The sequence below is a fragment of the Miniopterus schreibersii genome (genome assembly GCF_964146895.1).
Source record: "Miniopterus schreibersii genome assembly, chromosome: 2".
NCBI classification, from domain to species: Eukaryota; Metazoa; Chordata; class Mammalia; order Chiroptera; family Miniopteridae; genus Miniopterus; species Miniopterus schreibersii.
In genome coordinates, this window is record NC_138102.1 from 110,186,975 (window position 1) to 110,208,644 (window position 21,670).

At 40.5% G+C, this 21,670-nt stretch overlaps 1 long non-coding RNA gene across 2 annotated transcripts in view; it reads left to right on the forward strand.

Annotated features, from left to right (window-relative positions):
- Positions 1 to 21,670, forward strand: part of LOC308554043 — an 89,809-nt gene that overhangs the window by 13,103 nt on the left and 55,036 nt on the right. For both annotated transcript variants that reach the window (XR_013998329.1, XR_013998330.1), the window contains exons 2-4: positions 15,470 to 15,536; positions 16,181 to 16,293; positions 17,722 to 17,780. This is a non-coding gene — a long non-coding RNA (uncharacterized lncRNA). The remainder of the gene's footprint in view (positions 1 to 15,469; positions 15,537 to 16,180; positions 16,294 to 17,721; positions 17,781 to 21,670) is intronic.

Here is a 21,670-nt window from a genome sequence, read left to right on the forward strand (position 1 = left end):
TCCATGGTCTCACCAGACTAAGATCCTAATTTTCTTAGAACATTCTAGCTGTTTTTACCTCAGGGCCTTTGCATTTGCTGTTCCACATGCCCATATGTTCTTTCATTAGATTTCACATGGCTAGTATCTTTTCAACTTTAGCTTTCAACTTAAATGTCACATTTTCCAGAGAAGCCTCACTATCAAAAGTCACCTTCTCTCTCCCCACCTTGTTACTCTATCCCTCACTCTGTTGATAACTCTTAAGAGCACTTACAACACAGAAGTGGTCCAATTTATTTCTTTTTCTGTTTACTGCCTTTCTTCTTCTCTAGAATTTGAGTTCCATGAGAGCAGGAACCTTGGCAGTCTTGTGAAGCCCTAAAAACATGCTTAGTATCTAATATGCACTCAAAAAATAGTTGTTGAATAAATGAGCAGTGACTGACTGAAGGAATGAAATGTTCTCTTCGTCAATAAGATTGACTTTTATCAATGAAGTACACACATTTCTACTACAAGAGTTCCCAGCAGTGTACATGGAGCTGTCGCTATTAACAAAACAACTAGGGTGGTAACTCCCAGAAATAAACCCTTTCCCAGATATAGTTCTGCTTGCTTTAGGTTTTACTAGATTTCTATTTTTGCTCTTCTGTGTCTGAGGCCACTGTGGGGCCCAGGAAGTGTAATAGACTTGGAGTCAAGGATCTCAGCTTCTCATGCAGGATGGGCTACTTAGTAGCTGTGTAACTGTGAGGCAAGTTATCATTTCTCTGAGGCTCAATTTTCTGACTAATGTGGAGATAAAAAAAAAAATCACCTGGGGAGGTAGAGAAATTGAAACTCTTGTGCATTGCTGAAGGGAGTATAAAATGTTACAGTCACTGTGGAAGAGAGTATGGAGATTCCTCAAAAATTTAAAAATAAAATTACCATATGATCCAGCAATCTTATTTCCAGATATATGCTCAAAAGAATTGAAATCAGGAACTCAACCAGATATGTGTACACCAATATTCATAGCAGCATTATTCACAATAGCCAAAAGGTGGAAGCAACTTAAATGTCCATCAACAGATGAATGGATAAACAAAATATGGTATCTGCATACATATATGTACACTCAGCCTTAAAACTGAAGGAAATTCTGACATATGCTACAATGTGGATGAACCTTGAGAACATTAAGCTGAGTGAACTAAGCTAGACACAAAAGGACAAATGCTATGTGATTCCACTATAAGAGGTGCCGAGAACAGGCAAATTATAGAGACATAAAGTAGAATAGCGATTGCCAGAACCTGGGGGGAGGTGAAATGGGGAGTTATTGTTCAATAGGCACAGAGTGTTAGTTTGGGAAGATCAAAAAGTTCTGGAACTGAATGATGGTGATGGTTACGCTACAATATGAAGATACTTAATGTCACTGAATTGTACACTCAAAAGGGTTAAAATAAAATTTTATATTATGTATCTTTTACCACAGTAAAAAATAATACCTTTCTCACAAGGTAGTTTCAAATGTTAAATAAGATGTTGTATGTGATCACTTACCATAGTTAATATTAAGTTAGCTTGGTGTAAAATGAATAGTAAATAAGGAAAGTCTTTTAGCCCTGAAACATTTCTCAGCAGAAACATTACATGCAGAGAAGACATAGTAAAGAACATCTCAGTTAAAAACACTAATGGATGAACAGTGCACTTGGCGGCCTTCACCAATATTCCGTTTGACCTTAGCCTGACCCAGGTTGAGTAGGGAGGAAGTCTCTCCTGAGAGAACACCAGATCATTCTCACTGTTTCACTCTAAGGCAGGCCAATAGGTCTGGGAGGTAAACTCAGTTTAAGAGTGGTCACAAAATGCTAGCTGCCCCCCACACTCAACAACAGGGGCCTTTGCTATTGTCTTGTATGGGTCATGTGCACAGGGTCAGGGGTGAGTTTCTTTCATATCGACATGAAAGGAGAAAGGAAAGAAAGTTCATTGATTTCCTATAGTTGAGGAAAATGCTAGAGAAGCTCAAGGAAAAGCTTTAAGAATCACTGTTTCAAAAACTGTGAAGAGGCTCATCCCAGCTAGGATTTTTTCCCTCCCCCTCCCATCTGTTTCTCTACTCCTTGCATGCTGGTCTCAATCTCTCTTATTGCAGATGGCATAGCCCTTTGTACATAGCAAGGAACATCTTTGCTGGCCACCCCAGCATAGCCACGTCGGCAGAGAGAGTGTTCCACCTCTATGCTGGATTAGTTAGGATAAGTGAGGAAGATACACCAAACACACCAACCATGTAGTTTATTCACAGTAGGTGGGTTCTCCAAGAAGCAGACTGAAAGTTTAATGTGCAGGATGTTTACTAGGGAGTATTCTAAGATTTAAAATTTTCTACAAAACAAGGAAAGGAAGTAGAATTAGGCAAGAGAGAAGTTGAGGGGAATGTCAGGCATTATGATCAACTCCACAGAAGTTAAATTGGCTTGTTAGAGAAGTCCCATATTGGACTGCAATTGCTGATCGTGCACTCATATCAATTCATCACTGGATGTGGGTTTTCCTCGGAAGGGTATAAACCGGGGTGAGGCAACTCTCTTAGTGCTAAAGCAGTTCCTGAAGAGGCTGACAGCTGAAGGCTCTTTGCTGACAGCACCCCCTCAGCTGAGGTAATAAGTCCTTCATTGAAATGGAATCTGGTGATGGGTTACAGTGTCCATCGTACATTAGAAATGTATTTCTTGCTCACTTAACAGTTCTGACACATATTCAGTTAGGGAAGTAGGCCCTCTTCCATGCAGTCATTCAGGGACCCAGGCAGGCTCCTTCCATCTGTAGCATCACCAAAACATAGGACTTCATTGCCATTTGCACCCAACTGGGAGAAGATGAAAAAGCATGGAAGAGCACCTGTGGGAGGATTTTATAGGCCAGGTCTGAAAGTGGCATATATCGTTCCTGTTCATATTCCATTGACATAGTACTGTGTGCCAGGAAGAGGAGAAATGGATCTTGAGGAAGTCTCTACCACAGATGCTCTTACCTCTCCCTGTCACTCCCTAGCTTCTGACACCATATTTTCTCACTGTATAACCCCCTGGAAAGTGGTTGCTTTTCTCATGGGCAGCAGCCTCCTCCTCATAATCCACTTCCAAAGCCTGATGAACATGATTCTCTCATTATCTATTCATGTCCTCCAAATTCCCTTGGTTTACTTTTCATACTGAAGACTGTAAGTCTTCTTCAGGGTAGGTAGTATCCCTTGATAATGCTTCTCCCTCAATCCCCATAAGCCTCCTCTCCTTAGAGCCTTTCCAACCTGGCAGCTTCCCAACACTCTCTTCTCCCTCCTCTCTCAAGGTAAGACACAGAACTCATAAACACACCCACACCCTTGTCCCCTATTCTTGAAGCTCTTCTTCCTCTTGACTATGCTTTCTTAATACATGAAACTGCCATGAGTTTCTCCTTATATTTTATTTTTATTGTTCTCTCTTTGAGCTAATTATTCAACAGCTCTCTACAACTGGTTTTAAGGGTCCAATTGGCAGGAAATTTGAGCAGAATTCTTTGCATATGGCTTAAAATGTAGTGCTTATATATTTAGGCTTTGAGTAACTTCCCCTTTCCTTTTCTCCCTTCTTTCTTCCCTTCCTCCTGTGGCAGAGATAGCTACCTGACTACCAAATGCTCTCTTTACATTGTTTGAGTTCTCACTTGATGAGCCCTCTCCCCCTCTTGTGGCTAAGTGGTGCCATGGGACTATTTGGGCCAATAGAATGGGAGCAGGAGTCCATTTGTGTTACTTTGAGCCAAGGTAATAACTTTACCATGCTCTGTTTCCTTGTAGTGTTCTTAAGAAACACATAGTGAAGATGGCAGTGTCAAAAGTTGAAGGAAGGGTGGATCTCTGAGTATCCAGAGTATTCCGTTACATATTTCTTAGTTCCTACTATTTGCCAAGCACTAAGCTGGGTATTAAGGATGCAAAGATACATAGAACATGGTCCTTATACTCAAAGAGCTCACAGCCTAGGGGGAGAAATGAATGTATACTTATATATTTTGTTACAAAGGGTTAAGCCGTACTTTACGTGTATGTACAGAATGTTTTGGAGAGCAGAATGGGACATTTAAGTCAGCCTGCATGGGGCCAAGAGTAGGAATAGAAAGGATGATTAGCATTCAGCTAGGTGACAGGTATTCCAAAGAGATGGGCATAAACAAAGGAGAAAGCAGGTTCATGGGCATATATGTGCAGTGAGGTGGGAGAAGGGAGTAAGAGCATAACAAACTAGAAAATTTGATTAAGATGCACTATTAATGTGATTCTATAGGAGATGTTTACTCAAGAGAGACAATTATAACAAAGTCTCAACTATAATTAAAGCTCTACTTAGAAGTAATAGTTATCCTGTGGGACCATTGTACCTCTAACTCCCCATGGAAAAATTTTATTGGGACTCAGCTTTGAAGGTTTATTTTCACATAATTCTTAAACTCAGGTGAGTGCTTGATTCCAATGGAGCATGACTCTACTTAAAGGAAACCAAATTGTATTTCAGAGACAGACAATTGCATATGTTTTTCATTTCCTGTGTATGGAGGAAATCTGCTTTTTATGGGGTATCACTTGTTTGTGCTGCTTTCCAAGGACTTCTTGTAGCCATTGAACAAAAGGCCTAGTTTAAGTCCTAGCTTTACTGATATGAGATGGTCTTTATTTGATTGTTTTGTACTAAAATGATGGCAATTTCATAAGGTTCTACCTGATATAATTATGGGTAGTGGATTGAATTATTGGTTCAACTCTTTTCTCCCTGTAGTATTATACATTCAACCCTTGTCCTAGCCTCACCATAGGAGCAGTAACTTCTCTGCTCCTTGACTTTGGGCTTTGCCATGGGGATTTTTTTGGGCAATGGAATGTAGACAGAGGCTTGAAATGTGCTGTGCAGTTGGACTTTGCTTGTGCTCTGTATCACTAAGAGGAGTACAAGCTCCCGGGTAGCCCCATGCCTTCATGCTGGGGTTAGGCTAAGGGAAGATTTATCTTGATTCTAAAAAGGGATGCAGGCCAGGGATATTCCTCTTCTACCTCTCAGGGTTATCATCTGCATGTTGGCTGGATCTGGGACAGCTATCTTGGGACCATTGCAGGAGCCTGCCTTAAGGACCAGTCATTGTCCAGAAGATGTTAGAGAGGCAAGATAGGAGAAATATCTGTTCTGATAATATCACTGAGCTACTGAATTCACCAACCCTGGAACCACCCTGTCTGCATGCTTCTTGCTGTAGGAGATATAAACATCCCCATTTTTAAGATCACTTTGTTTGGGTTTTCTATTTCTAGTAGTTGCTAGCATCCCAACAGATCACTCAAGAATCATGTATTATAATTACTGTATTTACAGATAAATATAGTAAAATAATTTACATGTAAATTACATGTAAAATAATTAATGCCTTTTAGTTTCTAGAGATGGTTGTGGTTATAAAAAGTCACAAGTAAAATAATTGAATAATTATGCCCACCTTACAAGAGAAGGTTGATAATGCTGGAAAAGGTGCTTTGAGGGTTGTATCAAGTACTTCTTTTGGCCTGAGCCAATCATTTTGGTTCATCATTAAATTCTGTCATGTGTAGCCCGGCTGATGTGCTCAGTGGTTGAGTGTGGTTGAGCATCAACCCAGGAACCAGAAGGTCATGGTTCAATTCCCGGTCAGTGCACATGCCCGGTTTGCGGGCTCGATCCTCAGTAGGGGGCATGCAGGAGGCAGCTGATCAATGATTATCTCATTATTGATGTTTCTATCTCTCTCCCCCTCTTTCTTCTTCTCTCTGAAATCAATAAAAACATATATATATATATTTTAAAAATCTTTCATGTGTTATTATAAGTCCAGTTTCCTTAAAGGAAGGAAACAGGTGTTAGGGTCTAGAAGTTGTATATTATATATTATATTGGCCTTGGGCTTACAAGTGAGGCTAATTCATGATCTGTGTTCATGTACAGCTCTCACCCCTCTCGCACCACCAGGGAAGAGGTAACGCTGCCCAGTTGCGGGAACAGTGTATTTAGAGTTCATCAGCTCTGAGTTCAAGCCTTGGCTAGCTGTGGTGACCTTGTGCAAGTCACTTAATGCCTGTAAGCCTCAGTCTCCTCACCTGAAAAATAGGGATAATGATATGAACTTCAGGTTTGAGGAGTGAAGTATAGAGTATCTGGCCCATAATATGTGCTCTGTCATAATCATTCTCTCCCCTCCATTTCCCAGGGCAAAATATATCTTTGATTATAAAGGAGACTAGGCTAAAAATCATGAGTAGCTAGACTAGAAAAAGCCCATGTCTTACTGATAAAGTCAGTAACAATAATTTTTGTAAATAGGAGCAAGGCAGAACTGTCCTCCTAGAAAGTACTATGTGTTCTCAGGAAGAAAGATGGAACAGTAACAGAAGGAGGTATTATAGGTACCCTCACCTGTGTTCCCCAAACCATGTATTTATTTATTTATTCTTTATTTTTAAATTTTATTTTTGTTTAAATATTACAGATGTCCCTTTTTCTCCCCAATGACCCGTTCCACCCCGTCCCATCCCCCTCCCCAGTCCCTCTCCCCACCATTGTCTGTGTCTTTGGGTTGTGCATATATGCATATAAACTTTTTGGTTACTCTCTCCCCCTCCACTCACCTGCCCTCCTCCATCCCTCTTTTCAATGTAAAAAATATGACAAGCTAGCTAGATACCTTTGAATATGGTGAGTTATTTTTATATTCTTCTGCATGCAAACTCAAGATGTACTCTTCTTTTCCTTATAACTATTCTAAATGTCTTTTTTTTCCAGAAGAGGCAGATGTACACACATACACACACACACAGTTATTTTAATGGTGAGAGTTCAAAGCTATCTGGAGGAATCCAAGCTCCACGGACAAAATAGAAATTTCCTACCCTTATGGAATTCCTGACACTGACTTGTGCTGGCTTCTTTGTATCTTTCTTTCATCGCCCACAGTGCCTGAAAAGCAGGAATTGTCTTTGGGCTGCATGAGCTAATGCTGTGGCCCAACAGGTTGGGCAGCTCCTGATGTCAAGTGCACACTTCAATAGCTGGAATGGGGCCCTCTGGGTGAAGAATGGACTTGAGGTAGAATCATCAACTCACAGGCTGTTTTACAGAGAGTACAATTAAACATAAAGAGGTAACAATGACTACTTAGTCTCTAGCAAACTGATGCCACCGAAAGGCAAGATCATTGTCAAGACTGTGTGACATCACTCATCACATATTTTTTATGTCTCAGGTACCATTCTAGGCAATGTGGATACAGCAGTGAGCAAAATTCTAACTTCCAGGAACTTACATTCTTTTTTTTCTTCTTTTTTTAAAATATATCTTTATTGATTTCAGAGAGAGGAATGGAGAGGGAGAGAGAGAGATAGAAACATCAATGATGAGAGAGTCATTGATCAAGCCCACAACTGAGAATCGAACCCGATCGCCTGGATCCTAGGTCGATGCTCAACCGCTGAGCCACACCCGGCCAGGCAGGAACTTACATTCTAAGAGAGACAGGTGATAAAGGAAATGAGAAACAGATATAGTGTAAGGGCTTTGGAAGACAAAGCAGGACAGGGTAATAGAAGTATGTATGGGGAGTTTTGTCACCTTAATAGGAGTAGTTGAGAAAGACTCGCTGTGAGGTACGGTTTGAGAAAAGACTTGGGGTGATATCTAGGGGACAAGAATTCCAAGTGGAAGGAATGGCCAGTGCAATGGCCTTGAAGTGGGGACCTGCCTGGAATGCTCAAGAGAGAGCAAAGAGGCCTGAGAGGCTAAAAAAGTGAGCAAACTCTGTCATTAGATGGTATCAGGGAGAGAATGTGTGTGGTCCAGATGGATGGTCATTCTAACTCTGTAGGACTTGAGATTTTACTCCAAGTAGAATGGGAAGCTGTTAGTCAATTTTAACCAGTGGAGTGACATGGTTTAACTCACCTGTTAAAAAGATCCTCTGGGATCTTTTTTCTGGTGAAAAGAGATTGTAAAGGGCCAAGATAGAAGCAAGAAAGACCATTGCATTATCCAAGTGAGACATGAGGATGGCCTGGACCAGGCTGGTGGCAGTAAAAGTGGGGAGAAGTAGAGATATTCTGTATTACATTTTGAAAATAGAGCCAGCAGAATTCTCAACAGATCAGGTACAGGGTGAGAGAGCAATAGAAGAGGCAAATATGGCTCCAAGGCTTTTGTCTTAAGTCACTGGAAGGATGAAGCTACTGTTAACAGGAATGGGGAAGACTGCGTGGAACAGGAGTTTGGGAGAAATTTCAGAAGCTCAGTTTGGGGTGAGTTTGAGATTTCTTTAGACTTCCAAGTGGAGTTATTGGGTGAACAGCTGCTTATATGGGTCTGGAGTTCAAAGGTCCCAAACATAAAGCCCACAGCTCAGTGCCCAGAGCAGAGTGGATGCTCAGTAAGTGACAGTTCCCTTCCCTCTCCATACCCCTGGCTTCAGATTTGACTCCTAAATACTGCACAGAAGAGAAGACCCCCAAGTTAGTACTAATTGTAACTCATGTGGCTTCTCCTTACCTGAGAAAGCCTGGAGTTGCTTTATTTAAAAATATATATATATATTGATTCCATGAACAAGTTTGTTTTTTCAACCTCATCTTTATAAAGAGGGTGACATAATTATGGACCCAATTCCTTTTCCTGTCTTCCAAAGGAGTAGTCAGTAAAAAAAATTCAACTCCCTCCCTCAGTACTCACACACGGAGCCTTCTCTCTAGCCCTTAAACACACACCTTGTGCCAGGGGAGTGATTTCCTCCCTGGAAATCCTCAAAACAGCTATCCTTCATGTTCTGCTTTCTGCCTCTTCTCAATCAATAGTTTTGGTTTTGTCTCTTCTGCTTTGGAATCATCTTCCTCTTGGCCCTCTTTTCTCTAATGACCCCCCCTTCCCACTCTTCCTCAGCCTCAGATCTAAGTCATCCGTTGGAGTCCCTATTTCCACTCTTCTTTGGATATTGAGTCCTGGTTTCCTTGGACAAGGTGGTAAGGAACTGGTTTATTAAATTCTTCTGGAATTAGCTCCTGAAGGCACAGCTGCTGGAGGAGTCTCAAAAGTCCACTGGCCTTTGGGCATCTGCATGACAAAGGTGGTGTAAGAGGCTTACACGCGACCCCACCCTGCAGGTCCTTTCGGTGTGCCAGGAACCTAGAGGAGGACCTCAGTCAGCTCAGAGAAAGCATTTCGCCAGCGTTTACTTTGGCATGGAAAGTTTTATCAGGAGGCCAGCTCCTCTGGAGTTTCAGGCTGTGGAGATGGCCCTTGGGGAAATATACCTACTGGAGGAGGCGCTAAGGGGGGACGCCTGGAGGCGGCAAAGCCTTTTTACCTCTGACTTCTCCTGTCTGTGCAAACAGGGGGGGTCTTGCACAGGGCCAAGGACCTTGTGACTTTTCTCTCCATTGTCATGCTTGGTGCCATCTCAGGAAAGCCCTCGTTTCCCAGGGTCAGCTCTCACAGGAGACACACGGTGTTTCCTGAGCGGCTCCCTGGCTCTCCCTGGCAGGTGTGTCCCGTGGCAGGAAGAACAGCTGGAGAGTGGCTGAGCCTTGTCCAGAGGGCTTCCCGGCTCCGTCCTGCCTTCCGTCCCAGCTGACCCTGGCTCCCTGCTTGTGAGCCTCTGCAAAACTGGGCACGGACGTAATCCCGCCCTCGGTTCCTAACTAGCAGGCCCACAGGCGAGACGAGCCAGGAGCGAAGCCAGTTCCCTTAAGGAGCGTGGGCAGAGCCACCCCACCCGCCGCGGGAGGAGGGGAGCGCTGGGCCCTCGGCACTGCCACCCGAGCACCAGCCAAGCTGGCAGCCTCTGCGTCCGGCATGGGCGCTGAGTCCCCGGCCCCCATCTCATTCCATCCTTCCTGAGGACTCATTAAGAACGCTTAGGGGAACACAGAAGGCTTTTTATAGGCATCCTGGTTCAGCCTTGATGGGGTTGCTGGAATAAAAATATTTCTGGAGTGGAAAGATCTTTAGAAATGTCCTTGCCAAAATGTTTTATTTAGTTCTTCATCACAGGACATACTGATGTCAGGAGGATCTTCCCAGCACCTTCAGAGCTCCGAGGGCTGTTGTGGGCACGAGATGTTTGTGTGTCAAGGAGACCGGAGGAGCACAAGGGAGGGAGGCCTTTGGCTGCAGCTCCGACACTTTGAAACCTGTGGAGATTTCTAGAATCACCAAGCCAGGTCCGGTGGGGATCCTGGGCTGCACTCATTGTTTCCATGGAAACAATAGGAATTTCTGAATTAAAATAGAAGGTAGCCGATGGACATCACCCTTAAAAAAAAATAAAGTTCTGGGTTTCATCTCTGCTTCTTGAGCTGGGGCCAGCTTTTCCTGTTGTCTCCTTTATTTGGAATAAAGAGCTAAAGGAAAACTCCTGAAAGGGAAAAAGACTTCCTCTCGGAGTCCAGACAGGCTTGAGTGAACCCGCTTTCAAAGGAACAAGTTTTAACTAGCGGCTCCACTCCTGACATTGGAGACCCCACACCGAGCTTGGTTTTAATTGGGCCCCTGAGATTTTCTTCCTGTTTTCTGGTGCAACTGTCTGGACTTCTAAATTACAGGGGGAACAGCCCAGGAACAGAAAAGCTGCTCTCATCTGCTTTTGGGCCTGCCGCAAACCGGAGAGAGAAGCTGTGCATATCCTGAGATTTCTAGTGTGGCCTCTTAGGCCTGCTGGTTGGAATGAATAATCCTTCTGAGATATGGAGGAGGGCCACAAGCACATGAGCATTTATAAGCACTGAGTGGAATCTTAATCCCTTTCAGGTTCATCAGTGTGTCACTGTCTCTGCTGGTAAATCAAGTGCGTCATCTTTTCTCCACCTCAGTACCTGGCATCGAGAACAAGGTGTAATGGAAGGACCCCCCCCGCCCCCCCCCAAAGCTTGAGTCAGCATCCCAGGATCTGGTCCTGATTCCACCTCAGTAAGCTGTATGACCTTGGATGAGTTGGTTGCCTTCTCTGGGCTTCACTTTATTCATTAGTAAAGGGAGGGGAGGGGAGATAGTAGATGACTATTTCTCCCCCCCCCCCCCCCCATTTTTCTGTTGTGGTAAAAAACACAACGTAGCATCTATCATTGTAACCATTTATCATTGTTCAGTTCGGTGGTGTTAATGTAGTCATATTGTTGTGAAACAGAGCTCCAGAACTGTTTCATGTCCCAAAGCTGGAATTCGACACCCATTAAACAACAACTCCCAGCCCCTAGTAACCACTATTCGACTTTCTGTTTCTATGAATTTGACTGCTTTAGAGACCTCAGATAAATGCAATCATACTGTACATGCCCTTTTGTGACTGGCTGTTCCATTTAACACAATGCCTTCAAGGTTCATCCATATTGTAGCATGTACCAGAATTTCCTTTATTTATTTTAATTGATTTTGAGAGAGAGAAAGAGAGAGATCAATTTGTTGTTCCACTTATTTATGCATTCATTGGTTGCTTCTTTATGTTCCCTGACCAGAGATCAAACCTTGGTATATCAAGATGATGCTCTAATCAACCGAGCTACCTGGCCAGGGCCAGAATTTCCTTTCTTTTAAAGGCTGAATAATATTCTCTTGTATGTATATACCACATTTTGTTTATCTAGTCATCCGCTGATGGAAATTTGGGTTGTTTCCAGTTCTTGGCTATGGTGAGTAATGCTGCTATAAACATTGGTGTCCAAGTATTTGTTTGAGTTCTTGTTTTCAATTCTAGAAGTAGGATTGCTGGATCACATGGTAGCTTTCTTTTAAAATTTTTGAGAAACTATCCTACCTTTTGCCAAGGTGGCTGCACCATTTTACATTTCCACCAGCAGACCAGAAGAGTTTCAATTTATCTACATCCTTGTTAACACTTGGTGGGTGTGTGGTGATAACTTATTGTGGTTTTGATTTGCATTTCTCTGATGGTTAGTGATGCTGAGCATCTTTCCATGTGCTTATTGGCTATTTGTATGTCATCTTTGAAAAATGTCTATCCAAGTTCTTTGCCCATATTTTAGTCCAGTTATTTAATGATTTTGTTGTTGTTGAGTTGTATACAAGGTAGACTCTATTGACTGTCCATCTTGTAACTCTAGATTCTTACTGTCTTCAACCAACTTTTTCATCTCTTTTCTTTCAAGGAACAGATAATAGTTAAATGTCATAGGATGTATTTGCAAGAAATTGAATCTGTCAATGACTCTGGAAGACCTGTTTCTGTTCTTTCTTTTCTTTTTTTGCATGCTGGGTTTTTGCTGCATGTAAATCACAGGAAGTGAAGGTATGTTGTTCAGAGTTTAATATAATTGACTGTCCATCACTTGAGGGAAAATGTGGAGTGGGAATCTTTTACCTTCTAAAGTAAGTGTTTTCTCAAGACTAACAATATGCTGATCAATTTTCTAAGTATGTTACATGTATGAACACATTTAATCCTCAGGGCAACAACAACCTTATGAGGCAAGTACTAGTAGTATCCTCATTTTAGAATGATGAAACTGAGGCACAGAGAGAGCAAATAACTCCCCTAAGGTCACACAGCTAAGCTGAGGCCAGAGGTCTCTTTGCCTCCTATCCCTCAAATCCTGAGCCACTGCCTTGGATGCTGACCTTTTTAGTCTTTATTCTATTACACAGTATCATCCCAGGATGCTTTTTGTATCTCTCCTATCTCCCTTTCTCACCTTTCAATCATGCCTTCTGGAACCTATTCCATGACCAACAGAGTCCCTATATTCTTAACATTTCTACTAAATATTTTCCCTATCTTCCCTGTCAACTAAAACCTTAGTCTCCCCTGAGATTCCTGCTTCCCTTGTATCATTCTCAAGGGAAAGGGGCTCCCTCTCACATATCCTCTGCCCCTCAGGCTGGAAGTTGGGAATTAATGTCTCCCTTGCTCTCCAAAGCTGTTGCCAGCCCACTGTTCCACCCTCTTCTATAAAACTCTCTTTGGCTTTGAGGTTCACATGTCATCTCCATGTCATCCCTGTCATGGGTCAACTTGCTGATCAGTCTCTGTATTCACAAAAGATTTTGGCAGCAGGCTCATGACCTTTCTCTCCCTCCAATTCTGTGAACTGTCAGCCTGGGTGACTTCAGTGTCCATGCGATGACCCTCCTGACCCACTGGCTCCTCTGTTCTTGACCTTCAAGCCCAGTATTTCTACTTGGCCTATATTTTGCCATGCTGGCCTTTTAACAGCCCTGCCATGTGTTGTCATCACTCAGGACTGTCCCATCCTGAAATTTTAAACTCCGATGTCCTTCCAGTTCATTTATGTCCTCACCTCTATTAGTTAGTTCCTGGAGGTGTTCAGATCCTAGATTCTTCCACATTCACTGAGTCTATATTCACCTTTTCACTTAACCCAGATCCTAGGGTGATCTTCTGAACTATTTCTTTCATTAATATCCTCAGTAGTACTTACACCCATCTCCAGCTTCTTTCCTCCTGTTTTGTAGAATGAAGTACCTCTCTTTCCTTCAAATTCAACCATCCCCCTTTCTCTGGGGACTTGCTCTGTCAATCACCCCCCCTCTGCCCTGTCTCTGCACCCACTTCCTAGTTCCCCATGAACATGCTCAACTCTCTTCATCCTCCCCTTGACCCTGCACCCTTATCCAGCTTCTGTCCAAACTTGCTCCTTTCTCTTCTCTAAATTTCTAGAAAGAGGATCTCTATTTACTTACCTTTTTTCACCTCTCAGTCTGCCACAATTTGACTTCCCTTCACAAGGACTTTAGCTACATGTGAGGTTGATTTAGAAACCTGAGTAGTGAGTGGCTGACTGCTTCCATCGAGTCAGTGGATGGGAAGGCCTGGTTGTCTACTAAGTGCAGAGCAAGGACATGGGTGGACCTGAGCAAGCACCCATGCATGGTAACATTTGGAATGTGTCAGAGGGAGAAAGAGACTGGAAAGGGATTGTCAAGCACCATTCTGCGCAGCCTAATTGAAGGTTAACTTGCACAGTGCCAGGAACATAGAAGACACTCTGCAAAGGAATTCCCCCTCCCTGTCCTCTCTCTCTGGAGCTTAGTTTTTCTCTTTGTACATCACGAGGTTGGACCCAATGATCGTTAAATTCCTTCCAGCTCTGTCTTCATACAACAGAGTTTCTCCTAGCAATATCTTGAGTGTGTAATGGCCTTGGAGACAAGCCTTTCAAGCACTGCTTACAAAAAGGCTTGTGTTCTTGCCACAGAGTGTTCTAAACAAATATCAACAAAAAATGTTTTTAAGAGACATTGAAACTCATTGCATAAAAGCCTGTTACCTCATTGTGCCACTTCTTGTGTGTGTGCTAATGGTGGTGGTGTGATTTCCATCCAAGTTAGCATATGTGCATTTCAAAGGGATTTTTAGGGTTTAACACATCAACATTAAGGAGTAACTATGATTTGGTCAAATTTTGGACTAAATAAAAAAGGTTGATGGCTTCTAGACAGATGGGGGCTTTTGTGGACAAAGCTGGACAAAAAGAATATGAAAAGAATGCAGAATTCAATCAGGCAGCAAAGAGATTAGTGGAGTCCAGCCTAGGCTGGGGGTTGCTGAATTCCATCTACCCAAATTAAGCTTCTCTAAAAATGGCCAGTAGCTTTGCTATTTTAGGAGAATGTAGCATATTCTGACCCTAAAAGATTTTCTTGTGATTTCAATATAAAATGGGTAACATTTTAATCTTGAGATTTTAAGTTGAAAGATATAAGGTTGATTAAGTTCTTAAAGAGAACTGGCATATTTAACAGAACTCAATTTACGACGCTTTTAAGTTTATTTGATTAGAGTTGCAACAAGAGAGTGTTAAATGCTAGGAAAGTTTTTGCTTCCTATGGTTGCAAACCATATGACCTTGTTACACGCCTCCAATGTCCTATATGACATTGGAAGCATGTAAAAATAAATTAGAGTACATTACATTTATAAATGCAGTTTAAGACTTTAATTGATTAAATTTGTAAATGTGACTGATTAAGCAGTTCATTTTGTCAACTGGAGTTTCTAAAAACTTGCCAGAGAAAATTTGAAAGTGATATTCTTTTTACTAGTTTTATAAACAGTGTTATAGTTTGGGCTGAAAGTAATAAAAATCAGGTCTTAAGATTTGTAACTTTGGTAGCTTGAATATTAATTTATCTAAACATCCTTTCTATCGACAAGGCCCCCATTAGGAATAGGAAAAACCAAGACAGGAAGGATGAAAATGCCTGGAGTGTCTGGTCGAGGAGAGCTGCCTGGTGCTGCAGAGAAGTGGTGCCAGGGGATATAATGGCAGATATAATGCGGGTCCTGGAGTATACTGAGTGTCCTCGGTGTAATGAGGGGTGTGACTTAAAATATTTTATCTTACATTTTTATAATGTGAATACTTTTAAGAACACTTGAGTCCTTATCTTTATCTTTGCATGTCCTTATTTTACAGGTAACAGATCTGGATTAAACCAGCACAAAGGAACATAAAATCGGATGACACATTAACTCGATGGGGAGTATTGATTGGTTTCTCAGCAGCTGAAGTGCAATGTTACCTCACTGTCAAATGACTTTCTTATTTTGACTCTTTTAGAAACTGGGGCTCAAAGAGAGGTAAAGAAGAAATGAGCAAAGGTTCTTAAATAATTGGCAGATAAAGTCAAATCCATATTTATTTCTGACTCTCTCAATTTGACAAAATGGTAAAGTAGCAGAAGCAATTGTCTGAGATGCCCCAGGTCCCCCCACTTAAAGTTATGCCTTAGTCCTCCCCACTCATCAAATTCTCCTCTCAGGGAGCATCTGACCATTGGTTGACATTTAATGTGAATTTAAGTTGAAGGGGTGTTTTTTCTCTAAGTCTTGTGTCCAGTCGTACAATGGAAGTGATGGTCCAAGGCCATCCTCCTGGGAGCGCCTTTGGGTGAGGTAGGGGTTGGAGAGCACACGATGTTCATCTCTGCGGGGGGACTTGTGTCAGAATAGGAGGTTCTCATAATAATTAGTCTGGGACTGTCCTGGGAGGTGACATAGATGGTGGTCCTACGAATAGACCAGAAGTTCCTAAACCTGACTAGGCATCATAATCATTTGGAGGGATGTTTTGTTGTTGTTGTTGTTTGTTGTTTTATGGTTTTTGTTTGTTTGTTTTTAATTCTAGGCCTGACAATCCACATTCAAATTCTGATTCAGTTGTTCATGGTCAGCCCCACTGGGGGCTGCTGTTGTGAGACCAGTGATGAGTTTACTATCCTGTAATGATTACTTACAGAAGTAGGTGTATATTTATTTACTTCTTTATATTAGAACATAGTAATGATTTAGGGGTACAGATTTCCTCCACTCTTACCAGTGAGCAGAAAAGCCTTAGCTACTCTAGGTTCTAATGATCTTTAAACAATTTGTCTGGCCTTTCTCTCTCTGACCGTCTCTCTGCTCTTTTCTTTCTTCCTCTCTGTTTGTAACACTCTCTCATAGGCTGCCTTGGGTTCTTTTTCCTGAATATTTGTCCAGATTGTTTTCATATTCTTCAGAAAAAGTAAAACTGAATGTATCCCAATTAGTTACCAAGAACAAGGTGCTCATAATCTATCTTCCCTCCTACTACCTGCCAGACAGAAGGCTGGCGCTGTGACAGGTGCACCGCTTCATTTCCTCAGCCCTGGAGGCTGGAGCTTGACTTAGAAAAGTTAACTGTGCTGCCCAGGATGAATCTGCTCAAAATGGGCTAATTTTAGTTTTCTTCATTACCAGCAAAAACTGATTGAGTACCTAGCACAGGCAGGGCACCAAGACCCGAGCTTGCTAATTAGATCACGCTGCTCTTTCTTCCCTACACTGCGTCTTGTGGTATTGATTAAAACCCACACGTTAAAAATGAACCTTGGAAACTTTAGATCTTTGTTTAGTTTTTAAAAAAAGATTGTATTCTCTTTAATCCCACAAGTTAAAATTTTAAAAACTGAAAAAAAGCATAAAGGAGAATCTAAAGATCATCAATAATTCTATTAATCAGAGAAAATCACTGTTAACTGTTTCATATGTCTGACCTGCTTTTTGCTAAACACACATGCACATAGCATCCTTGTACTTTAAAAACACAAATCTGACCATTCCAGGTGTATACCATTTTCTATTTTCCCACAGTGATTGGAGCACGTATAATGGCTTTATGGAGCAGGGTCCATTTTTTAACTGACCGTAATTTATTTATTTAACCACTCCCTGGTTATTGATTACTTGGACTGTTTTCATTTCCACTTTTGAAAACAAGGCTGTGTTAGAAAACAGACTTTGGTTGCCAGAGTGGAGTGGGGTTGGGAGACTGGGTGAAAGAGATGAAGGGATTAAGAAGTTCAAATTGGTAGTTACAAAATAGTTATGGTGATATAAAGTACAGCATAGGAAATATAGTCAATAATACTGTAATAACTATGTACAGTGTCAGGTGGGTATTGGAAATAATGGGAGGGACATTCATAAATTATATGATTGTCTAACCACTGTGCTATACAACTGAAATTAATACAAAATAATATTGAAAGTAAACTTTAATTGAAAAATAAAAGAAGAAAAAATAAAAATAAATAAAAACAAGACTGTATTATCTACCCCAGATGTCCTTTAAATATCAAGGCTACAGATAAATAATTTTAAACATGCAAGAGGTCAGAATCTATGTAATCACGATCTCATCCACAGATGAGCTGTATCCCGCCAAAGGTGATGGGGAAAGAGCAGCACAAACCCTGATGCTGATGGTATGTAAATCCAGGTCTAAGACTTAAACAAAGATGGGGGAAAGGTGGAAGAATAGCAGGTAAATATTAAAAGTTCTGATTAATTAGGAATAACACAACTGAAAACATTGGAGAAAAGAAAAATAAAAAGTAAAATAAGACCATTGATTTGCTTGTAGGTAGTACATAATAATAATAAGTGGGATCCAAAAGGTACCATTTAAAGTCTAAAGCAATTGCAAAAAAAAAATTGGGATTATGACCATTTAAAAAAGTATTAGTATAAAAGTAAACACTTTGGTAAAAATATAAACTTTCTTAAATATTGAAATATATTTTTCTTATAATCTACACACAAAAATAGACACTTAAGAGGGCTGGAGGCAACAGGGGTAAAAAAGATAGAAATGAGACTAAAATTTCTCTGGGTTTACTTTTTTATACAGTTTGGACTTTTTAAAAAAAATTATATCTTTATTGATTTCAGAGAGAGGAAAGGAGAGGGAGAGAGAGAGACAGAAACATCAATGATGAGAGAGTCATTGATCAAGCCCACAACCCGGGCATGTGCCCTGACCGGGAATCAAACCCCGATCTCCTGGATCCTAGGTCGATGCTCAACTGCTGAGCCACGCACGGCTGTGCTACAGTTTTGACTTTTGAACCATGTAAAAACTATACATATTCAAAAAATTAAAGTTAAATCCAAAAGAATAAAAAGGACAAACATTAAAATTGATTGTAAACAGAAACAGATGAACCTATATCTGCATATCAAGTTGTATATCAAGTATAACTACATAGAAAATGGAATTAGTTCAAGAACATTTTTAATACACCTTCATAGAATATACTCTATAAACAGAAACAACTTTAAATAAATATTTCATTTTACTTAGGTTTTATTTTTTATAATAAGTGATATCGAGATTATTTTGTGCATGTTGAACCATATAGAAAATGAGGAAATATCTTAAACTTTTTGGAAACTAGGGTTCTCATTGTGGGAGAAAATAAAAATAAAAAATGGAAGAAAGAGAGGAAGATTTCTATGATATTGGATTTGAATTGGAGATATGAACTCATGTTATTTTGAGGAAAATGTATTTCTTATCTCTGTGTACTGAAAGGGTCTGGAAATAGTGACATCCCACCAGCAGTGAGCATACTTTGAATCCAGATCTTGGTTTCTAAATATCATTGTTCACTGAAGATAACTAGGGCTCCTTGGAGAAATAGCTGGTTCTAGCTCTGAGACAGGGAAAGTACAAGGTGAGCCTGGAGTCACTTGTGCTGGAAAGTAAAGAAGTGTTCAAAGACCAATAAGATGATGTGGAAACTATACAGAAACCAGACTAAAGGGGCTCCCATTGGACAACTTTGGGCCCATTCAAGCATCTAAAAGAATAATGACAGTAACAGGGAAATAGAAGCTTTAAAATACCAGCTAATAAATGTAGAAAGAAGGATAGAAATAGAGAATTACCAGACATAATAACACTGCAGTGCGTATACCTTGATAGGATACTGAATTTTAAAAAATATATTATATGGACCATTCTGTGCTAATTTGGAACATTTTTCTTGAATTCTGTGTTAGATGACATTGAATCAATGCTAAATGTATTGAGTTCAGTGATTGTGGCTGTGAGGAGAATGCTCTTGTTATTAGGACACAGCGGCTAAGGTATTTAAAGGTAAAGTATCAGAATGTCTACGATATAGTTGGAATGGAACAGCAAAAATAAATATATATAACGAGAGTGATGAAGTATATGTGGCAAAATGTTAGCAACTGGTAAATCTAGGTGAGTGTGTGTGAATGTTCATTATACAGGGTGGGGCAAAAGTAGATTTACAGTTGTTCTTATGGAAAATAATACCATAATGAATAAGTAATAATGCAAGATAAACTCTGTGTTTTGTGTGCTCACAACTGTAAACCTATTTTTGCCCCACCCTGTATTGTAATCTTGACATTTTTGAAAATAAAAAGCAGGATGGTGGGTAAAAGCTGCTTCATTATAGAAGAAACACATCTAATAAAACAATTAGGTATTATAAAATTATAATATCACCATTTTTAAATCTTTATCCAAATAATCGATCCAGGCAATGATTGTCAAGTCCCTGTTAAAAGCAGCAGGTGAAAAGTTGATGAGAAATGTATTATTGAGGGATTAGACTAAGAACATTTGACTCCCCTAAGCAATGTAAACATCACTAAAGTGGGGTGAACAGGCCTTAAGTCCATTTGATGTGATTTAATATGAAGTACACAGAGCCACCTATAAAGCATTCTTGCCCCTTCCCCAAAAGAACCTCAATTCAATCAAGATTTTGTCTCTAACTACCAGTTTACAGGGGATAGAGGAGCATAGTAAATGGCGCAAGAAAAATGCAATCAGCCAAATCCAGAATATGAGAAATTCTACAGGTCAAAATGACCTGAATTTTTTCAACAAATAAATAGCATAATGAAAAGTGAAGAAATTGTTATAGATTACAGAGACTTAATAGAATTAACAATTAAATCCAGTATATGGAACTTTTTGGATCCAGATTTAAATAAACTGAACAAGTAATTTTTGATGGTTTGAAATTATACGTGAAGGGGTATTAGATGATATTAAGAAATTATTGACAACTTGGACAGTAACAGGATGATATGAGGGTAATGTTAATTTTAAAAAATTCTTATTGTTTAGTGATTCAAACTGTTGTACTTAAGAGTCAAATGGCAGGATGGCTGGTATTTGCTTTAAAATATTTCAGCAAAAATAACAACAGGGTAAATGAAACAAAAACTGGGCAAAGTGTTGGTAAACAATAAACTTGGGTGGTGGATACATTGGTGGGTCATTACATTATTCTCTTTACTTTTGTATACGTTTGAAAATTTACACTATAAATGTATTTTAAAGCTACAATGACTTTTGAAATACATATATCTTTGTACCCCTTCCTGATTATTTATTAGGAATAAATTCCCGTAAGTGGAATTGTGAGGTCTAAGAGAATACATGTTTTGAGAAAATTTGTTATCTATTGCCTAATTACGAAAAAAAAAGTCCTTTAAACAAAATTTTGTAATTATATAGTAGCTTTCTCTGAAGTATTTAATTCCTATCAAGGAGCCTAGAGCATCAGTGAGCTCCTGGGGGTGACTTTCGTTTGTTTTGTCATTTGCCAAGGGGAAATCGTCAGTGTCTCTCGTGATGACTGTCCTTGTTCTACAGAATTATTCCTCTGTACTGTGGTGTGGGTGCTGAACTAGTGACAAGGCTGAGTAGGTGCTTTTACCAAATAACACTTCTGTCTAGATTTGGAGTATGAAGCTGAGTTGGCTTCCATTATTCTACTGTTTAGTTCAGAGTCCTCAGGCTTTTATTTCCTATACCATGCCATCAGGGATGTGCCATTTTATAACGTCTGAGAATTATTGATCCCTGACTCCTTTCCCGAGAGCAGCTGAAAAGACTGCGCAGGTTATGGCTGGGGAAAACCAAAGGGTTGAAAAGCAGTAAGGGGGTGAAAGGACCCGTGGGAGAGGGCCTGCGAGCGCTTTAGGCCAAGCCTGATAGCCAAGGAGTAGGGCCCCGGGAAAGAAGCAGCTCTTTCTTAGCATCCAAGTGTCAGTGATTTGCCAACTTTGGCAACATACAAGATATATTAGTTGCAAGAGAGAAAAACCTAAAATTCTCAATAATTCCCCTGCTTACTCCACTACTGTCCATCTCCACCTGCCTCTCACTTGCCAGCTGTTCTTTGATCTAAGATTAAAACTGGCGGTTTTGGAAAAGTGTCCCTTGGATTCGTTCAGGCGCTGTTTTGCAGTAAGTATGTCAAAGTGCCAGCCAACATGCCCTGCTTAACAACCACAAGGTACAAAGTGAGAACAGCACATGCAT